The sequence below is a fragment of the Schistocerca serialis genome, chromosome 8, assembly GCF_023864345.2.
Source record: "Schistocerca serialis cubense isolate TAMUIC-IGC-003099 chromosome 8, iqSchSeri2.2, whole genome shotgun sequence".
NCBI classification, from domain to species: Eukaryota; Metazoa; Arthropoda; class Insecta; order Orthoptera; family Acrididae; genus Schistocerca; species Schistocerca serialis.
Window position 1 is genome coordinate 434,162,645 of NC_064645.1, and position 13,814 is coordinate 434,176,458.

A 13,814-nucleotide genomic window follows, 5' to 3' on the forward strand; every position below is an offset into this window, starting at 1 on the left:
TTGACTGTTTGATTGATTGGAGTGAGTTATTGCTGTCTCTTGGGCTCAGGTATACCACTCACAAATAGTGCTACAACCTAAAATGGCTCCATGTTCGAACGTCTGACAATAAAAGGGTAACAGCTACAAGAAGAGCATCATGAACCATAAGCAATATTTTGAGGAAAAAGGTCAATTACATGGCAAAATCGGTTTTATAAAAGAGACCCAGTTTTGCTGCAACACCGACTGCTATACCTGTTTTAGATATCAGCAGTGGTATAGAATGAGGGCTTTACGTCCTCCCCATCGACAATGCAGAAGAGTTATGTCATGAAACAGGCCTATGACCACCAATGCCCTTCCTCCATAGACAAACATCCCAAAAGCAGAAAGAACTGCCATTTGAGAACTATGGAATGATCCTCAAATAGTCATTGCATGTGCAGACAAAGGAAATGCCACAGTACTACTCCTGCTGTTAGAGTAAAATTGCAGTTGTACAATGTACTTGAGCTTCCAGCATACAAGGATTTCAAAGGAGGCAGAGTAAAGCAAATGATCATCGAGCTTCTGCACCAGTCCCTTCCTAGGGAAATCATCATAAAGTTTTGACAGTGGACTTCTACTCTATGGCGTACCAAAACTTCATACAAAAGACATTTCTCTACAGTGTATTTTAAACGACGTAGGTGCACCTACGTACCAACTGACCAAACATCTAACAGCAGTATTAAGCCCCAACATTGGTAAATGTCAGCACCACAATTCTTTACATTTCATTCGACAGCTGCAAGAACTATGCCTTCACAAGCAGGACCTTATGGTGAGCTTTGATGTGGTGTCCCTCCACACCAGTGCCATTTTCTGAATCCCTCAAGCTGATCAGGGAGAAATTCAGCCCCGCAATGACTAACCTCTTCGAATTGGTCCTCATATCTACAGTCTTTCTTTTCTGTGGTGACTATTATCAGTGAAACGAATGGCGTCCCCTTGGAGTAACTTCTATGATTGATTATGTCAAACTCATTCATGAAGAACTTTGAAGAGAAAGCTTGGAAAAATCTGCAATGAAGTTCACGTGCTTTTTCAGATATCTAGATGACATATTTGTGGTGCGGCTTCACAGTAGTGGAAGACTCAAGAGCTCCTCTAACATCTGAATTCTCTGCACCCCACCATCAAATTCATCATGAAGGTGGGAGAGGATGGCAAATTCCCCTTTTGGACATTGTAGTCAAGTACAAAGTGGATGGTACAATGGAATATAGTATGTGTAGAAAAGCCACCATCACTGATTTATATCTCCATGCCTCCAGTTGCCCTTCACAGCCCAAGGGTGTGCTGCGTACACTGGTCCACAGGGCCCTTGCAATATCAGACAAAGAAAATCTATCGAGGAGGCTCAACCAGCTCAAAAACATGGAGTCAACGAATAGAACGCGGTGAAGAGGATAAAACAACGGTGTATATGATGTATGCCAACAAAGTACCAAACAAAATTGGCAAAATCTTGTCTCACATGTGTTTTCTGTCTGCTGCCGAAAACATGTACACTATTTTGTGTAGCGGCAGATGACTTGGGGGGGCCTAAACCAAATTCCATGCAAATACATTAAAGCATACTTCATGCAAACTGTACAGACAGTCAAAGAAAGGTGCCATGAGCACAAGAGAGACACCAGACTGAAGCAAACAACAAGATCTGCAGTTGGGAAACACTGCATAGCTACAGGGGAGTTACTGAAATATGAACAAATGGAAGTGCTCAGACAAACCTTGTCATTTAGGAATTGTGTTCTAAAGGAAGTTGTTGAAATACGAGTGGCCGATGGCCAGATCAGTAGAGGCAGTGACCTCATTGTCAGTATAGCGTGGAACTCAACACTCAGCCAGCTGAAATCACAACATCAACAGCTTCCATGCCCTACATGCGTAACAAAAGAACTGAAGGTTCGGAATTTGTGCCTGACATTTGGCGATTGCATCCTGTCACCACTCCACCTGTTCCAGCATGCATCTGGGTATTGTGAAAAGGGGTGTGAAGCAATAAATGTATAAAGGTGCTCATTCTACAGGCATCGCTTGAGGATGACAGCAAGGTATGCTAGCTACATCTACAACATACTTCACAAACCAGCTAATGATGTGTGGCAGTGTGTCCTTCTGGTACCACTAACTGATCCCCTCCTATCGTCTTCTGCTTGCAAATGGCACATGGTAAGAATGATTGTTGGTAAGCCTCTGTATTGGCTATTATTTCTTGAATTTTTCTCATTGTGGTCATTATGCGAGATGTTTGTGGGAGGAAGCAATATGTTGTCAGACTCTTCCAGGGAACTTTTCAGTAGTAACCATCTCCAAGATGCACATCATCTCTCTTGCAGTGTGTGCCACTGGAGTTTGTTGAGCATCTCTGAACACTCTAGCACCAACAAAAAAATCTTGTGATGATGAACATGCTGCTCTTCATTGGATCTTCTATCTCTTCTATATTATCTGTCTACTTGGTAAGGATCTCATATTGATGAACAATACTCAAGAATCAGGTGAACAAGAGCCTTATAAGCCACTTTCTTCGTTAAATTTCCTGGAGATTCTTCCTGTGAATCTTAGTCAGGCTTCTGCTTCTCCTACATTTGTTTTATCTGGTCATTCTACTTAATGTCACTCTGGGTAGTTACTCCTATATATTTTACAGTAGGTAATGTTTCCAGCAGTGTCTCATCAATAGTGTGTTTGTACAGTAGTAGATTTCTTTTCCTATGTGTGCACAATATTGTATATTTATTTACATTGAAGGTGAACTGCCAGAGCCTGAAACATTCATTCATCAATCCTCTGTAGGTCATTCTGCAAATCGATACTATCTTCTTGCATTGTTACATTGTTATGGACAACCACATAGTCTACGAACAGTTTTAAAGAGCATCTGACACTGCCTACTAGATCACTTACGTACGTTGCAAATAGTATCGGTCCTATAACACTTTCTTGGGATAGTCCAGAAATTACATCTGTTGATTTAGGACTGTTAAGAGCGACATGTTAAAGAGTTCTGTCTGTAAGTAAGTCTTGTATCCAGTCACAAATCTTGGTCAGATACTTAGTAAGCTCGTATTTTTTTCACGAAACGGCATTGCACGATGGTGTCAAATTCCTTCCTGAAGTCAAAGAACACTGCATTGCCCGAGTGCCATTGCCTACAACACTATGGATCTCGTGGGGGAACAGAGCAAGCTGAATTTCGCAAGATCTCCATTTGTGGAAATGTTTTTGATATTTTGTGTTTCGTAATGACTCCACCTGAGAGCAATACAAACATTTTTTACATTATGAGTATTAAGGCATTTGAACAGATTATTTTACACTATTCCTAATATAGATTATAATATTCAATTGAATTTGTCTTTGGCAACTGGTTATGCTTAAGTTAACACTCATGTTGAAAGAAATCCTAATAGATTGATGTTTTAGTCTTAGAGGTGTGAAACATTTTATTTTTTCTATTATTTTTCTTATTGTTTTGACAAACAGGTAGTAAGTATTTGAACTTGATTTATCAAGAAACTTACTTCTTTACTTGGATCAGAAGAATAAAGTGGTTAATAGCTATTTATATAAACAACAGCTACCATAGCACAGCCAATCATGTAATGATCTCAGTCATACCTTCTGTTCTGTTTAATATTGTCAGTATCGCTCTGCTGCCTCAAGTGCTAGTTATAACAGCCTTTGGCCAGTAACATAACCATGTGAAGCAGTTTTATTTGTATAGCTTCTCTGTCTAGTGTGTTTATGTTATGCAACAGACGGTCTGAAAATTGTGGCAGAAGTTTGCAGGAAACTGCTAAGAATATTACCATCATGGCAAGCAAACTCAGGACTACTCGCTGACAGGGACAATGTGAGGGTGTCCAGAACTGAAGTGTACAACTGTTACTGGTGCAGCCATATTGTGCATGCTGGCAAAGGTGAGCTGCCAGTATTGATTTTTCCCATGTTTGACCGTCAGCCGATTTGTAATTTTGTTTGAGATATTATAAAACAACTTGTATGACAATATTCCCCATGCTTCAGAAAATATTCCCTCCATAACAACTATGCAGTACATGGTTGGAGGAAAGAGTAATTATTGCCAACATTTTATGAATAATATTCTAATGCATTATACACCTCACTTCTGTTAACTTCCCTGTTACATTAATGTGATCATTTCACTGCATTTTTAAAACAATCAGTAAATACAAGAATCCATCCTTTCCATATGCTACATATTTTATATCAACCACGAAATTTAATTTTTGAGTTACAGACTGACTCATGAAATGATCCTACAGCATTTTAAGGACAAAATATCATGAACCAAGCATGGTGCTTATTGTTCTGTTTTTGGTCATGGCTTCAGTAATGTTTTCATATCCATCTATTTGTATTGCCATGAACTGAAGTGTATGCAGAAGTACTCCATGTTTTTTTATAAATAAGAGCACATTCCATAGAGAAGTCCAGTTCTGTTCTGACTGTATGTTGGTGTTCGTAATAAACATGCTTTCAGTGCTGAGTCTCGGGCTTTGTTGATGACCTTGCTTTTGGATTTGGACTCGAGTGTCGTTACGACAGGACATTGTTTGTTGGAGACGCTGGGTATTTTAGAAGATCTACTCACTTTGGCTCCAACTTGGCAACATAAAAGCCATCACGTACATGAATTAATAGAGGGAAACATTCCACATGGGAAAAATATATTTAAAAATTTGTGTGTCTATCGACGTGCCATCACGTACACGGATAGACAGCACATTGTTCCAAGGTCCATATATTCAGGATACCAGTGGATTGCAAAACAGCAACAAGTCAGCTAATATCAGGCATCCGTTTTCCAGAGACACTGATCAGGATCCAATTAAACGGCTGAAAGGATTTGATCGAATCACAAATACACTAGGTGAGATGACATGATGTGTTTGGCAAATGCGTGCTGTTACAAGGATGGCACAGCCCGTCAGTGGTTCGAGAACAATCAGCAGAAGATCAGTAACTGGGACAAATTCCAGGTTGTACTCATGAAAACATTGGGTGACAATCAGTACAAAGTCACCTTAATGGAAGAACAATAGAAGAACAGGCCCCAGCATCATGGGAATCAACACAATCCTGCATATTGTCTGTTACAGTTCTATGCCACATTGTAAATCTGAATATGGCAGAAGCCAACAAAATCTCACACTTTATGGAAGAGATCACAGAAGATGCGTTCCAAATGCTTCTGATAGAGAATGTGACAACAACCTAGGAATTCATCAAGTGGTGCCAGCACATTGAGGAAATGCTACAGAAATGAGTCGGACAAAAGAAGTATGACCGACTCCTGAATACGGCTCCTAAGTTGTGGAAGACCACTACAACCTTACCTCTGTTACCAGGTAGTGTGAGAAGAGAAACTGCAGTGTATGGCAACCAGAACTGTCAAACCAAGTAAGCAAGAGGTAGCAGTCATGAATGTTGACACCATACATCAGGAGTTAATAGAGAATGTTGAAGAAGTAGTGTATGTATCCATAGCACCAATCTCCGCCACCAGTCAAACTTGCCAGGAACAATGGACTCAGCCAACACAGACTTATGCACAGCCATGGAACAAAAATCAAACACCCAACAAAAGATGTACAACCAACTCCTCCATCAAGCATGCTGCCCCAAAGAAGAACAGACATTTGGAGGGAGGAGGATACCTTTTTGACACATGCTACTGCAGGGAGAGAAGGTGAGTTTTTGACATCTACTATGCCACCAGATGTCAACCATCACAACAGTTCTATGTACACAAGTCAACTGCAGATGATTATAATTTATCTGGGGGATGAAGACCATCACCATATCCTGGACAAAGTGGCTCCCCAACATGCCGTAGCTGATCCCTATAGACACAGATACCTGCCACTCACTCAGCCACTAAATTCAGAAAGCTAAATGATGCAACCATCTTTGGATTTGTGGCTGCCACATATGAAAATCCTCTATAGATGACAGTTACCAGTATGTCAGCAAATCTCATATGTGTCTAGACATCATCATCAATGAACAACCTGTCTGGGTGCACATCAACTTGAGGACTTCCTTTTGTATAATGTCAAAAGCTTATCATCGTCAGCTAAAGAAGACTATGTTCCATGATATAAGCAATTGTGCTTAATGTCACAAATGGGAAATACATCCAGCCAACAGCACACATCCCATATGATTTGTTATTTTAACAAAATGTAGTCATAATGTTCTTCTCAGAAGGGCCTCCTTGCAGGTATCACAAGCAGTCATTGACTGTACAAGACCATAGCTCCTGATGGAGCCATTCTAACAAGCGCATATAATAAAGATTGCCCTGGGCAGTCATTTGTCATTGAAGACGACGTTATCCCTCCATCATCAGCAAGACGAGTTTCTGTCAGTAACAGAGGTGCACAGTTAAATTGTGAAACTTTCATCAGTTGAAAAAGGCTTCTCAGGCTCCTAAAAGAAATCTACATGACAGTGATGATCATAAACATTGGAGATGGTCAAAGAGGATCAGTAATTGTCACGAGCAGCTGTGACTCACCCCTAAAGATATGTGCATAGGGGCAGCTGAACCAGTCCAGGAAGGGCAGCTCAGTGCCATTGCCAAAGAATTATGCTTCGTTACCACTACAGACACCACAGAGTAGGAAGCTATTGTCAAACTGCCAATAGGATCTGGTCTAACCGAGGAACAGTGTTGATGAGTGTTAGTCATTGTGCACCAGTTTTTGGATGCTTTCAAATATGGTGTGGAGGAAAGGTAGACTAAGTGACCCATGGTAAAACACGTTTTCAACACTGGAGATCATCCACCAGTTAGCCGGCACTCATGTAGCATGTGCCGATCTGAACAACTGGTAATCTGGGAGGAAGTGGAAGAGATGCTGCAAGATGACACCTTCAGCGTGTCCGAGGTCGTCTCCAGTGGTGCTTGTAAGGAAGGATGACACGTGGCCTTCCTGCATTTATTACTGAAGACTGAACAACTTAAGGAAAAGGATGTCTACACATGGGCGCGCAGTTACGATATCCTAGACTGCTTGAAAGTAGCAAACTATTTGTCAACCATGGACATTCAAACAGGTTACTGCCTAATCGAGTTTGATGAGGCTGACAGGGCGAATACTGCCTGATTACACCTGACAGCCTCTATGAGTTCAAAGTTATGCCATTTGGACTGTGTAATGCTGCAGCCAACTTTGAATGTATGACGGTCAACCTTCTTCTGCCTGTTAAATGGGCCACATGTTTTTGCTAATTGGATGACATTGTCATTTTTTTAAAGTCATTTCAAAAACATCCAAGCCACCAGACAGCTATGTTGAAGTATGTTCATACTGCAGGCCCCTGCCTGAATCCAAGCACATGCTTCTTCCATGTCCAAAAAACAAAAATTTTGGGGGCTCTTAATTAATGCTGATGGAGTCTATCCTGATCCAGAGAAAGTAAGAGCCATCACATATTTTGTGACTCCTTAAAAGATTAGAGATGTGAAAAGCTTTCTCATGTTGTCGTATTACCAGCTGTTCATATAGGACTTCTGTACCAAGTCATGTTACTTGCAAGAACTACTGAAAAGAGACATCAAATTTTTCTGGAAAGAAGTACAAGAAAAATGTTTCCTTGTCCTGAATTAGTTGTTAACATCTCTACTCCTACCATAGTATGACGAGAATCCCAAGACAGAACTTCACGCCAGCACTAGTGAAAATACAGGAAGGTGCTGAATATGTGATAGCTTATGTTTCCAAAGTACTCTCCAAGTCTGTGACAAACTACTCTAGAACTGAGAAAGAGTACCCAGCAGTTGTTTAGACCATCAACAGATCGCTACCATGTTTATTTGCCAACCCATTCATTGCTTTGACAGACCACCATTTCTGTGCTGGTTGACTAGCCTGCTCTAGCACTTGCCTGTGAAAAGCAAAGGTCCCGAGTTCGAGTCTCGGTCCGGCACACAGTTTTAATTTGCCAGGAAGTTTCATATCAGCGCACACTCTGCTGCAGAGTGAAAATCTCATTCCGGAAACATCCCCCAGGCTCTGGCAAAGCCATGTCTGCGCATTATCCTTTCTTTCAGGAGTGCTAGTTCTGCAAGGTTCGCAGGAGAGCTTCTGTAAAGTTTGGAAGGTAGGAGACGAGGTACTGGCAGAAGTAAAGCTGTGAGGACGGGGTGTGAGTCGTGCTTGGGTAGCTCAGTTGGTAGAGCACTTGCCTGCGAAAGGCAAAGGTCCCGAGTTCGAGTCTCGGTCTGGCACACAGTTTTAATCTGCCAGGAAGTTTCAACATCATCATAATTGATATGCAGGATAATCACATGTAATGTCTCTACTTTCCAAATGGTGGATACTTGCAGTTTGCAGAATCATGTAAAGTAACCTAACAAGTTTTGTACAAAAAATTAATACACTTCTACATGGGTTCATTTCATAAACTGTAAAATATCTGGAGAGTACTCTACCTCAACCCATACCTATGGTGACGGAGGCTATTGCATGTGCAATGTCTATACATAATATCTTTCACATAACCTACAGCAATAAATGCAGAGGGGTTGTGTCTAGACATCATGGTGGTCAGTTGGTTGGACAGGCACATCCTATCCATTACCGTGAAAATGTTCATTTGAGGAAGTCATGAATACGTAAACTCTAGTGAAGTGTTGCACCACCCTGTTAGAAGATCATCTTTGGCTGAAGGGAAGAAGCTGAGGGACAGCAGATTTCCCAAGTATGTTCAGATAGACAGTTACTGTTACTGCATGCTTGATGAAGAAAATGGTACAAGTATGCTGTCTTCCAGCAGCAGCAGCAGCAGCGCGTGCGCACTCGCACGCATATATACAGGCTATTACAAATGATTGAAGCAATTTCATAAATTCACTGTAGCTCCATTCATTGACATATGGTCACGATACACTACAGATACGTAGAAAAACTCATAAAGTTTTGTTCGGCTGAAGCCGCACTTCAGGTTTCTGCCGCCAGAGCACTCGAGAGCGCAGTGAGACAAAATGGCGACAGGAGCCGAGAAAGCATATGTCGTGCTTGAAATGCACTCACATCAGTCAGTCATAACAGTGCAACGACACTTCAGGACGAAGTTCAACAAAGATCCACCAACTGCTAACTCCATTCAGCGATGGTATGCGCAGTTTAAAGCTTCTGCATGCCTCTGTAAGGGGAAATCAACAGGTCGGCCTGCAGTGAGCAAAGAAACGGTTGAACGCGTGCGGGCAAGTTTCACGTGTAGCCCGCGAAAGTTGACGAATAAAGCAAGCAGGGAGCTAAACGTACCACAGCCAACGGTTTGGAAAATCTTACGGAAAATGCTAAAGCACAAGCCTTACCGTTTACAATTGCTACAAGCCCTGACACCCGATGACAAAGTCAAACGCTTTGAATTTTCAGCGCGGTTGCAACAGCTCATGGAAGAGGATGCGTTCAGTGCGAAACTTGTTTTCAGTGATGAAGCAACATTTTTTTCTTAATGGTGAAGTGAACAGACACAGTGTGCGAATCTGGGCGGTAGAGAATCCTCACGCATTCGTGCAGCAAAATCGCAATTCACCAAAAGTTAACGTGTTTTGTGCAATCTCACGGTTTAAAGTTTACGGCCCCTTTTTCTTCTGCGAAAAAAAACGTTACAGGACACGTGTATCTGGACATGCTGGGAAATTGGCTCATGCAACAACTGGAGACCGACAGCGCCGACTTCACCTTTCAACAGGATGGTGCTCCACTGCACTTCCATCATGATGTTCGGCATTTCTTAAACAGGAGATTGGAAAAGATCATGATCAGCAATTCATGTCATGGCCTCCACGCTCTCCCGACTTAACCCCAAGCGATTTCTTTCTGTGGGTTTATGTGAAAGACTCAGTGTTTAAACCTCCTCTACCAAGAAACGTGCCAGAACTGCGAGCTCGCATCAACGATGCTTTCGAACTCACTGATGGGAACATGCTGCGCCGAGTGTGGGAGGAACTTGATTATCGGCTTGATGTCTGCCAAATCACTAAAGGGGCACATATCGAACATTTGTGAATGCCTAAAAAAACTTTTTGATTTTTTGTATGTGTGTGCAAAGCATTGTGGAAATATCTCAAATAATAAAGTTATTGCAGAGCTGTGAAATCGCTTCAATCATTTGTAATAACCCTGTATATTCACCTGTTTGCTGTATCTGACACATTCCAAAAAGCTATAGTGATTTTCCAAATCCGAGATGTGAGTGTTGTTCTGATTAATCTTTCCACATGTGTGGAAGGTTGCTTCATAAGAGAAAGTGACATTTCCTAGACTGTTACAGTTTTGCTCAACTGGTCCAACATCTCAGTAGCAAATTCATGGCAAAGATGCAAGTCATTTTGCTTTAATGCTTGCACAATTGAAACTTTGCAAGTGCACAATCAAAGTTGTTTGTGCAGCACCTTCTATACTGCTGAACAAGGGATATGTGGCTCTTGTGATCCTCAATGAACTGACTTTACTATGCTTATTTGAAAAATATCTCTGATCATCTCTACCATTTCATCAGATATGTGTTTTCTGCCATAACCTGACTGTCTGTTTACACTTCAGTGGCTAGGAACTTCTCATACCAAGCCTTAATGATCTTCATGTCTGGAGGCCTCCTTTGAAATCATATCAAAAATTTCTTTGGACAGCAGATTGTGAATTTGTTTCTGCATACCACACCACACATTGGACTCTCTCATTGGGCTCTTTTTTGAGGTGTAATCATTTCTGGTAATTATTTAGCATGTGAAGCAATACAAAAGAAATCATTTAGGAAAAGATGGGCACAAAACTTTTTGAGTTTCTTTGCATGATGAAGTAATGTACGCACGCTTGAAAGCCACATGGATTATCAGTGTGGTGTCATCCATGACAATGCGCCGCGAAAGAGCAATACTGTCAACTTCCAATAGAGCCTATCATGGGCGAGAGCCTATTTAAGCCCTGCCGTGCTACACTCATGCTCAGCTATCATGTTATTAGTGCTTGCATACATTTGCCTTATCTTATTGTGCTCAGTGTATTTTATGGTGATAGGTGTACATGCCACAGTCTAATAAATTTGTACTAACATTCCTGGTTGTGTTATGTGTCCAAGTTACAACACATACTGCCACAAATTTTAAGTATCTGTGTCTCTTGTCTTTTTTTCCAATTGTATTTGGAAATCAGGGACTTTTATTTCTGCCTTCGCTGTTTACATTTACTCGGCAGCTCACTTTTCAAGCATATTTACCTTCCAAACTCAACTAGTTCCAGAATAAGTGACTTCTTTCCAACACACTGGCATGATTTGGAACACATTGACCAGTTTCCTTACAAGTTTCTGAAACTGTACCAGAAAAATGATCCTACTTCTCACTATCTGCAGTAACATTTTGTTACCTCCAAGCCATGAGAACTTTGTTCCTTTTCAAACCATTATTTCCTTGCAAAATGGTTCAATCACATTGTACGATCTGTCTTTTGCAGCATACTAATCTTACCTAACCCAATTCTATTGCAAGTAACTTGGTTAATGAAGAAGGGAAGCCATCTGTGAGGCTGCCCATGTTATACAGCAGCTAATTTGCAAACAATGTTCACATTATTGTGTCAGCATAATGATTAACAAGCTACTAGTGAGAATGAGTGGAACTGATAGAGAATTCATTCTGATAACACACCATGTATTGTCACAGAGCAGGTTCCCACTTCTTCATTCATGTGATATTGATTGTTTTTCCAGCACCAGCATATTAGTTGTCTCCAGATGCTAACTGGCTCTACAGCATGTGCATGTGCTTCATTCCCAGCTACTACCACACCTGCACCTTCCATAATACTACCGACCAAAGTGGGGCATTGGTTAACTACATTTGAGAGGACGTGTTTTAAATGTCCTTCAGCCCATCCAGTTTAGGTTTTCCATTATTCCCCTAAATCCATTAAAGTATGTTCCAGAATCATTCCTTTGAAAGGGACATGACCTATTTCCATTCCCAGTGCTGCAACAAAAGATATTGATCATTTACTCTGGTACGTAAAATGTTTGCCACACACCAAAGTAAAATCTGAAAACAAACTGAGAAACTATCTCCTTGAAAACTCCTTCTTTTCCATAGAATAATTTGTATTACTGTTAAGTGTAAAAGGTGGTGGGTGGGAATTACTAACCCACATCTGTATACCTTTTTTCCTTTTGGAAAAAAAAGAAAAAAAAAACACCTTAGAAATGTTCAGAATGTGACAGTATGTAAAAATTAGATTGCGATTTGCGATGTGAATGTAAAATGACTTGCTCCACATTGTTACGATCCATGGAACATGCAACAATAACAATATTCCAACTCATAATTATCATTTTTGAAACCAAATTTAGCCTTTGTTTCTCTGTTGGTTACTGAAAGCACATTAGAATTTTATCATTGCTGTGCCCATTGAAACAAAATAATATTTCATGCCTACCATCACTATCCTCCTGGGAACAGCCAAATACGTTTATCAAATGTCTGCACAGTTCTTACTTTACTTAGATAACCTTGTTTGGAGCAGATTTTTTCAACATTAATGTAGCACATAATAGTATGTATGTATACAACCTTTGCTAGGTAATAAACATTCTTGTTCTTCTCTCTGTCGTGTTACCCGTTTCTTTGTGCCCTTTACAAAGTTCCTTAACTATATGCTGGAGTGCTATTATAGGGAATGGAAATGAAGTCCCATGCATTTTGACAGAGTGTAGGGGAACAATGCGGGAGACCCACACTGCCGTACTAGGCAAGGTCCTAATGGAGGTGGTTTGCCGTTTGCCTTCTTCCGACCGCAATGTGGATGAATGATGATGATGATGAAGATGATACAACAACACCCAGTCATCTCGGGGCAGGTGAAAATCCCTGACCCCTCCAGGACCCCGTGCTCGGGAAGCAAGAACACTACCGCGAGACCATGAGCAGCGGACTGCTATTATAACAACAGTTTTTTTAAACAATGGTGATGTTGCCTACCCAGCTCCTTTTGTGCAAAGCCTAACTTGATGCATCCCATAAATGTTTTCCCAGTCTTCTCCCTTAAAATGTACTTTGTTGTTGTTGTTGTTGTTGTTGTTGTTGTGGTCTTCAGTCCTGAGACTGGTTTGATGCAGCTCTCCATGTTACTCTATCCTGTGCAAGCTTCTTCATCTCTCAGTACGTACTGCAGCTTACATCCTTCTGAATCTGCTTAGTGTATTCATCTCTTGGTCTCCCTCTACAATTTTTACCCGGCACGCTGCCCTCCAATACTAAATTGATGAACCCTTGATGCCTCAGAACATGTCCTACCAACCGATCCCTTCTTCTAGTCAAGTTGTACCACAAACTCCTCTTCTCCCCTATCCTATTCAATACCTCCTCATTAGTTATGTGATCTACCCACCTAATCTTCAGCATTCTTCTGTAGCACCACATTTCGAAAGCTTCTATTCTCTTCTTGTCCAAACTGTTTATTGTCCATGTTTCACTTCCATACATGGCTACACTCCATACGAATACTTTCAGAAACGACTTCCTGACACTTAAATCTATACTCAATGTTAACAAATTTCTCTTCTTCAGAAAAGCTTTCCTTGCCATTGCCGGTCTACATTTTATATCCCCTCTACTTCGACCATCATCAGTTATTTTGCTCCCCAAATAGCAAAACTCCTTTACTACTTTAAGTGTCTCATTTGCTAATCTAATTCCCTCAGGATCACCCGACTTAATTTGACTACATTCCATTATCCTTGTTTTGCTT

At 41.0% G+C, this 13,814-nt stretch overlaps 1 protein-coding gene across 4 annotated transcripts in view; it reads left to right on the forward strand.

Annotated features, from left to right (window-relative positions):
- LOC126416675 (fibroblast growth factor receptor substrate 2) overlaps window positions 1–13,814 on the forward strand; it is a 48,360-nt gene that overhangs the window by 15,260 nt on the left and 19,286 nt on the right. Inside the window, exon 3 of one of the 4 annotated variants that reach the window (XM_050084481.1) lies at window positions 3,792–3,953. The exons of 2 other annotated variants lie outside the window; for them this stretch is intronic. The gene's annotated coding sequence lies outside the window, so the exon portion shown is untranslated. The remainder of the gene's footprint in view (window positions 1–3,791; window positions 3,954–13,814) is intronic. One more of the 4 variants, XM_050084483.1, reaches the window with a different exon arrangement.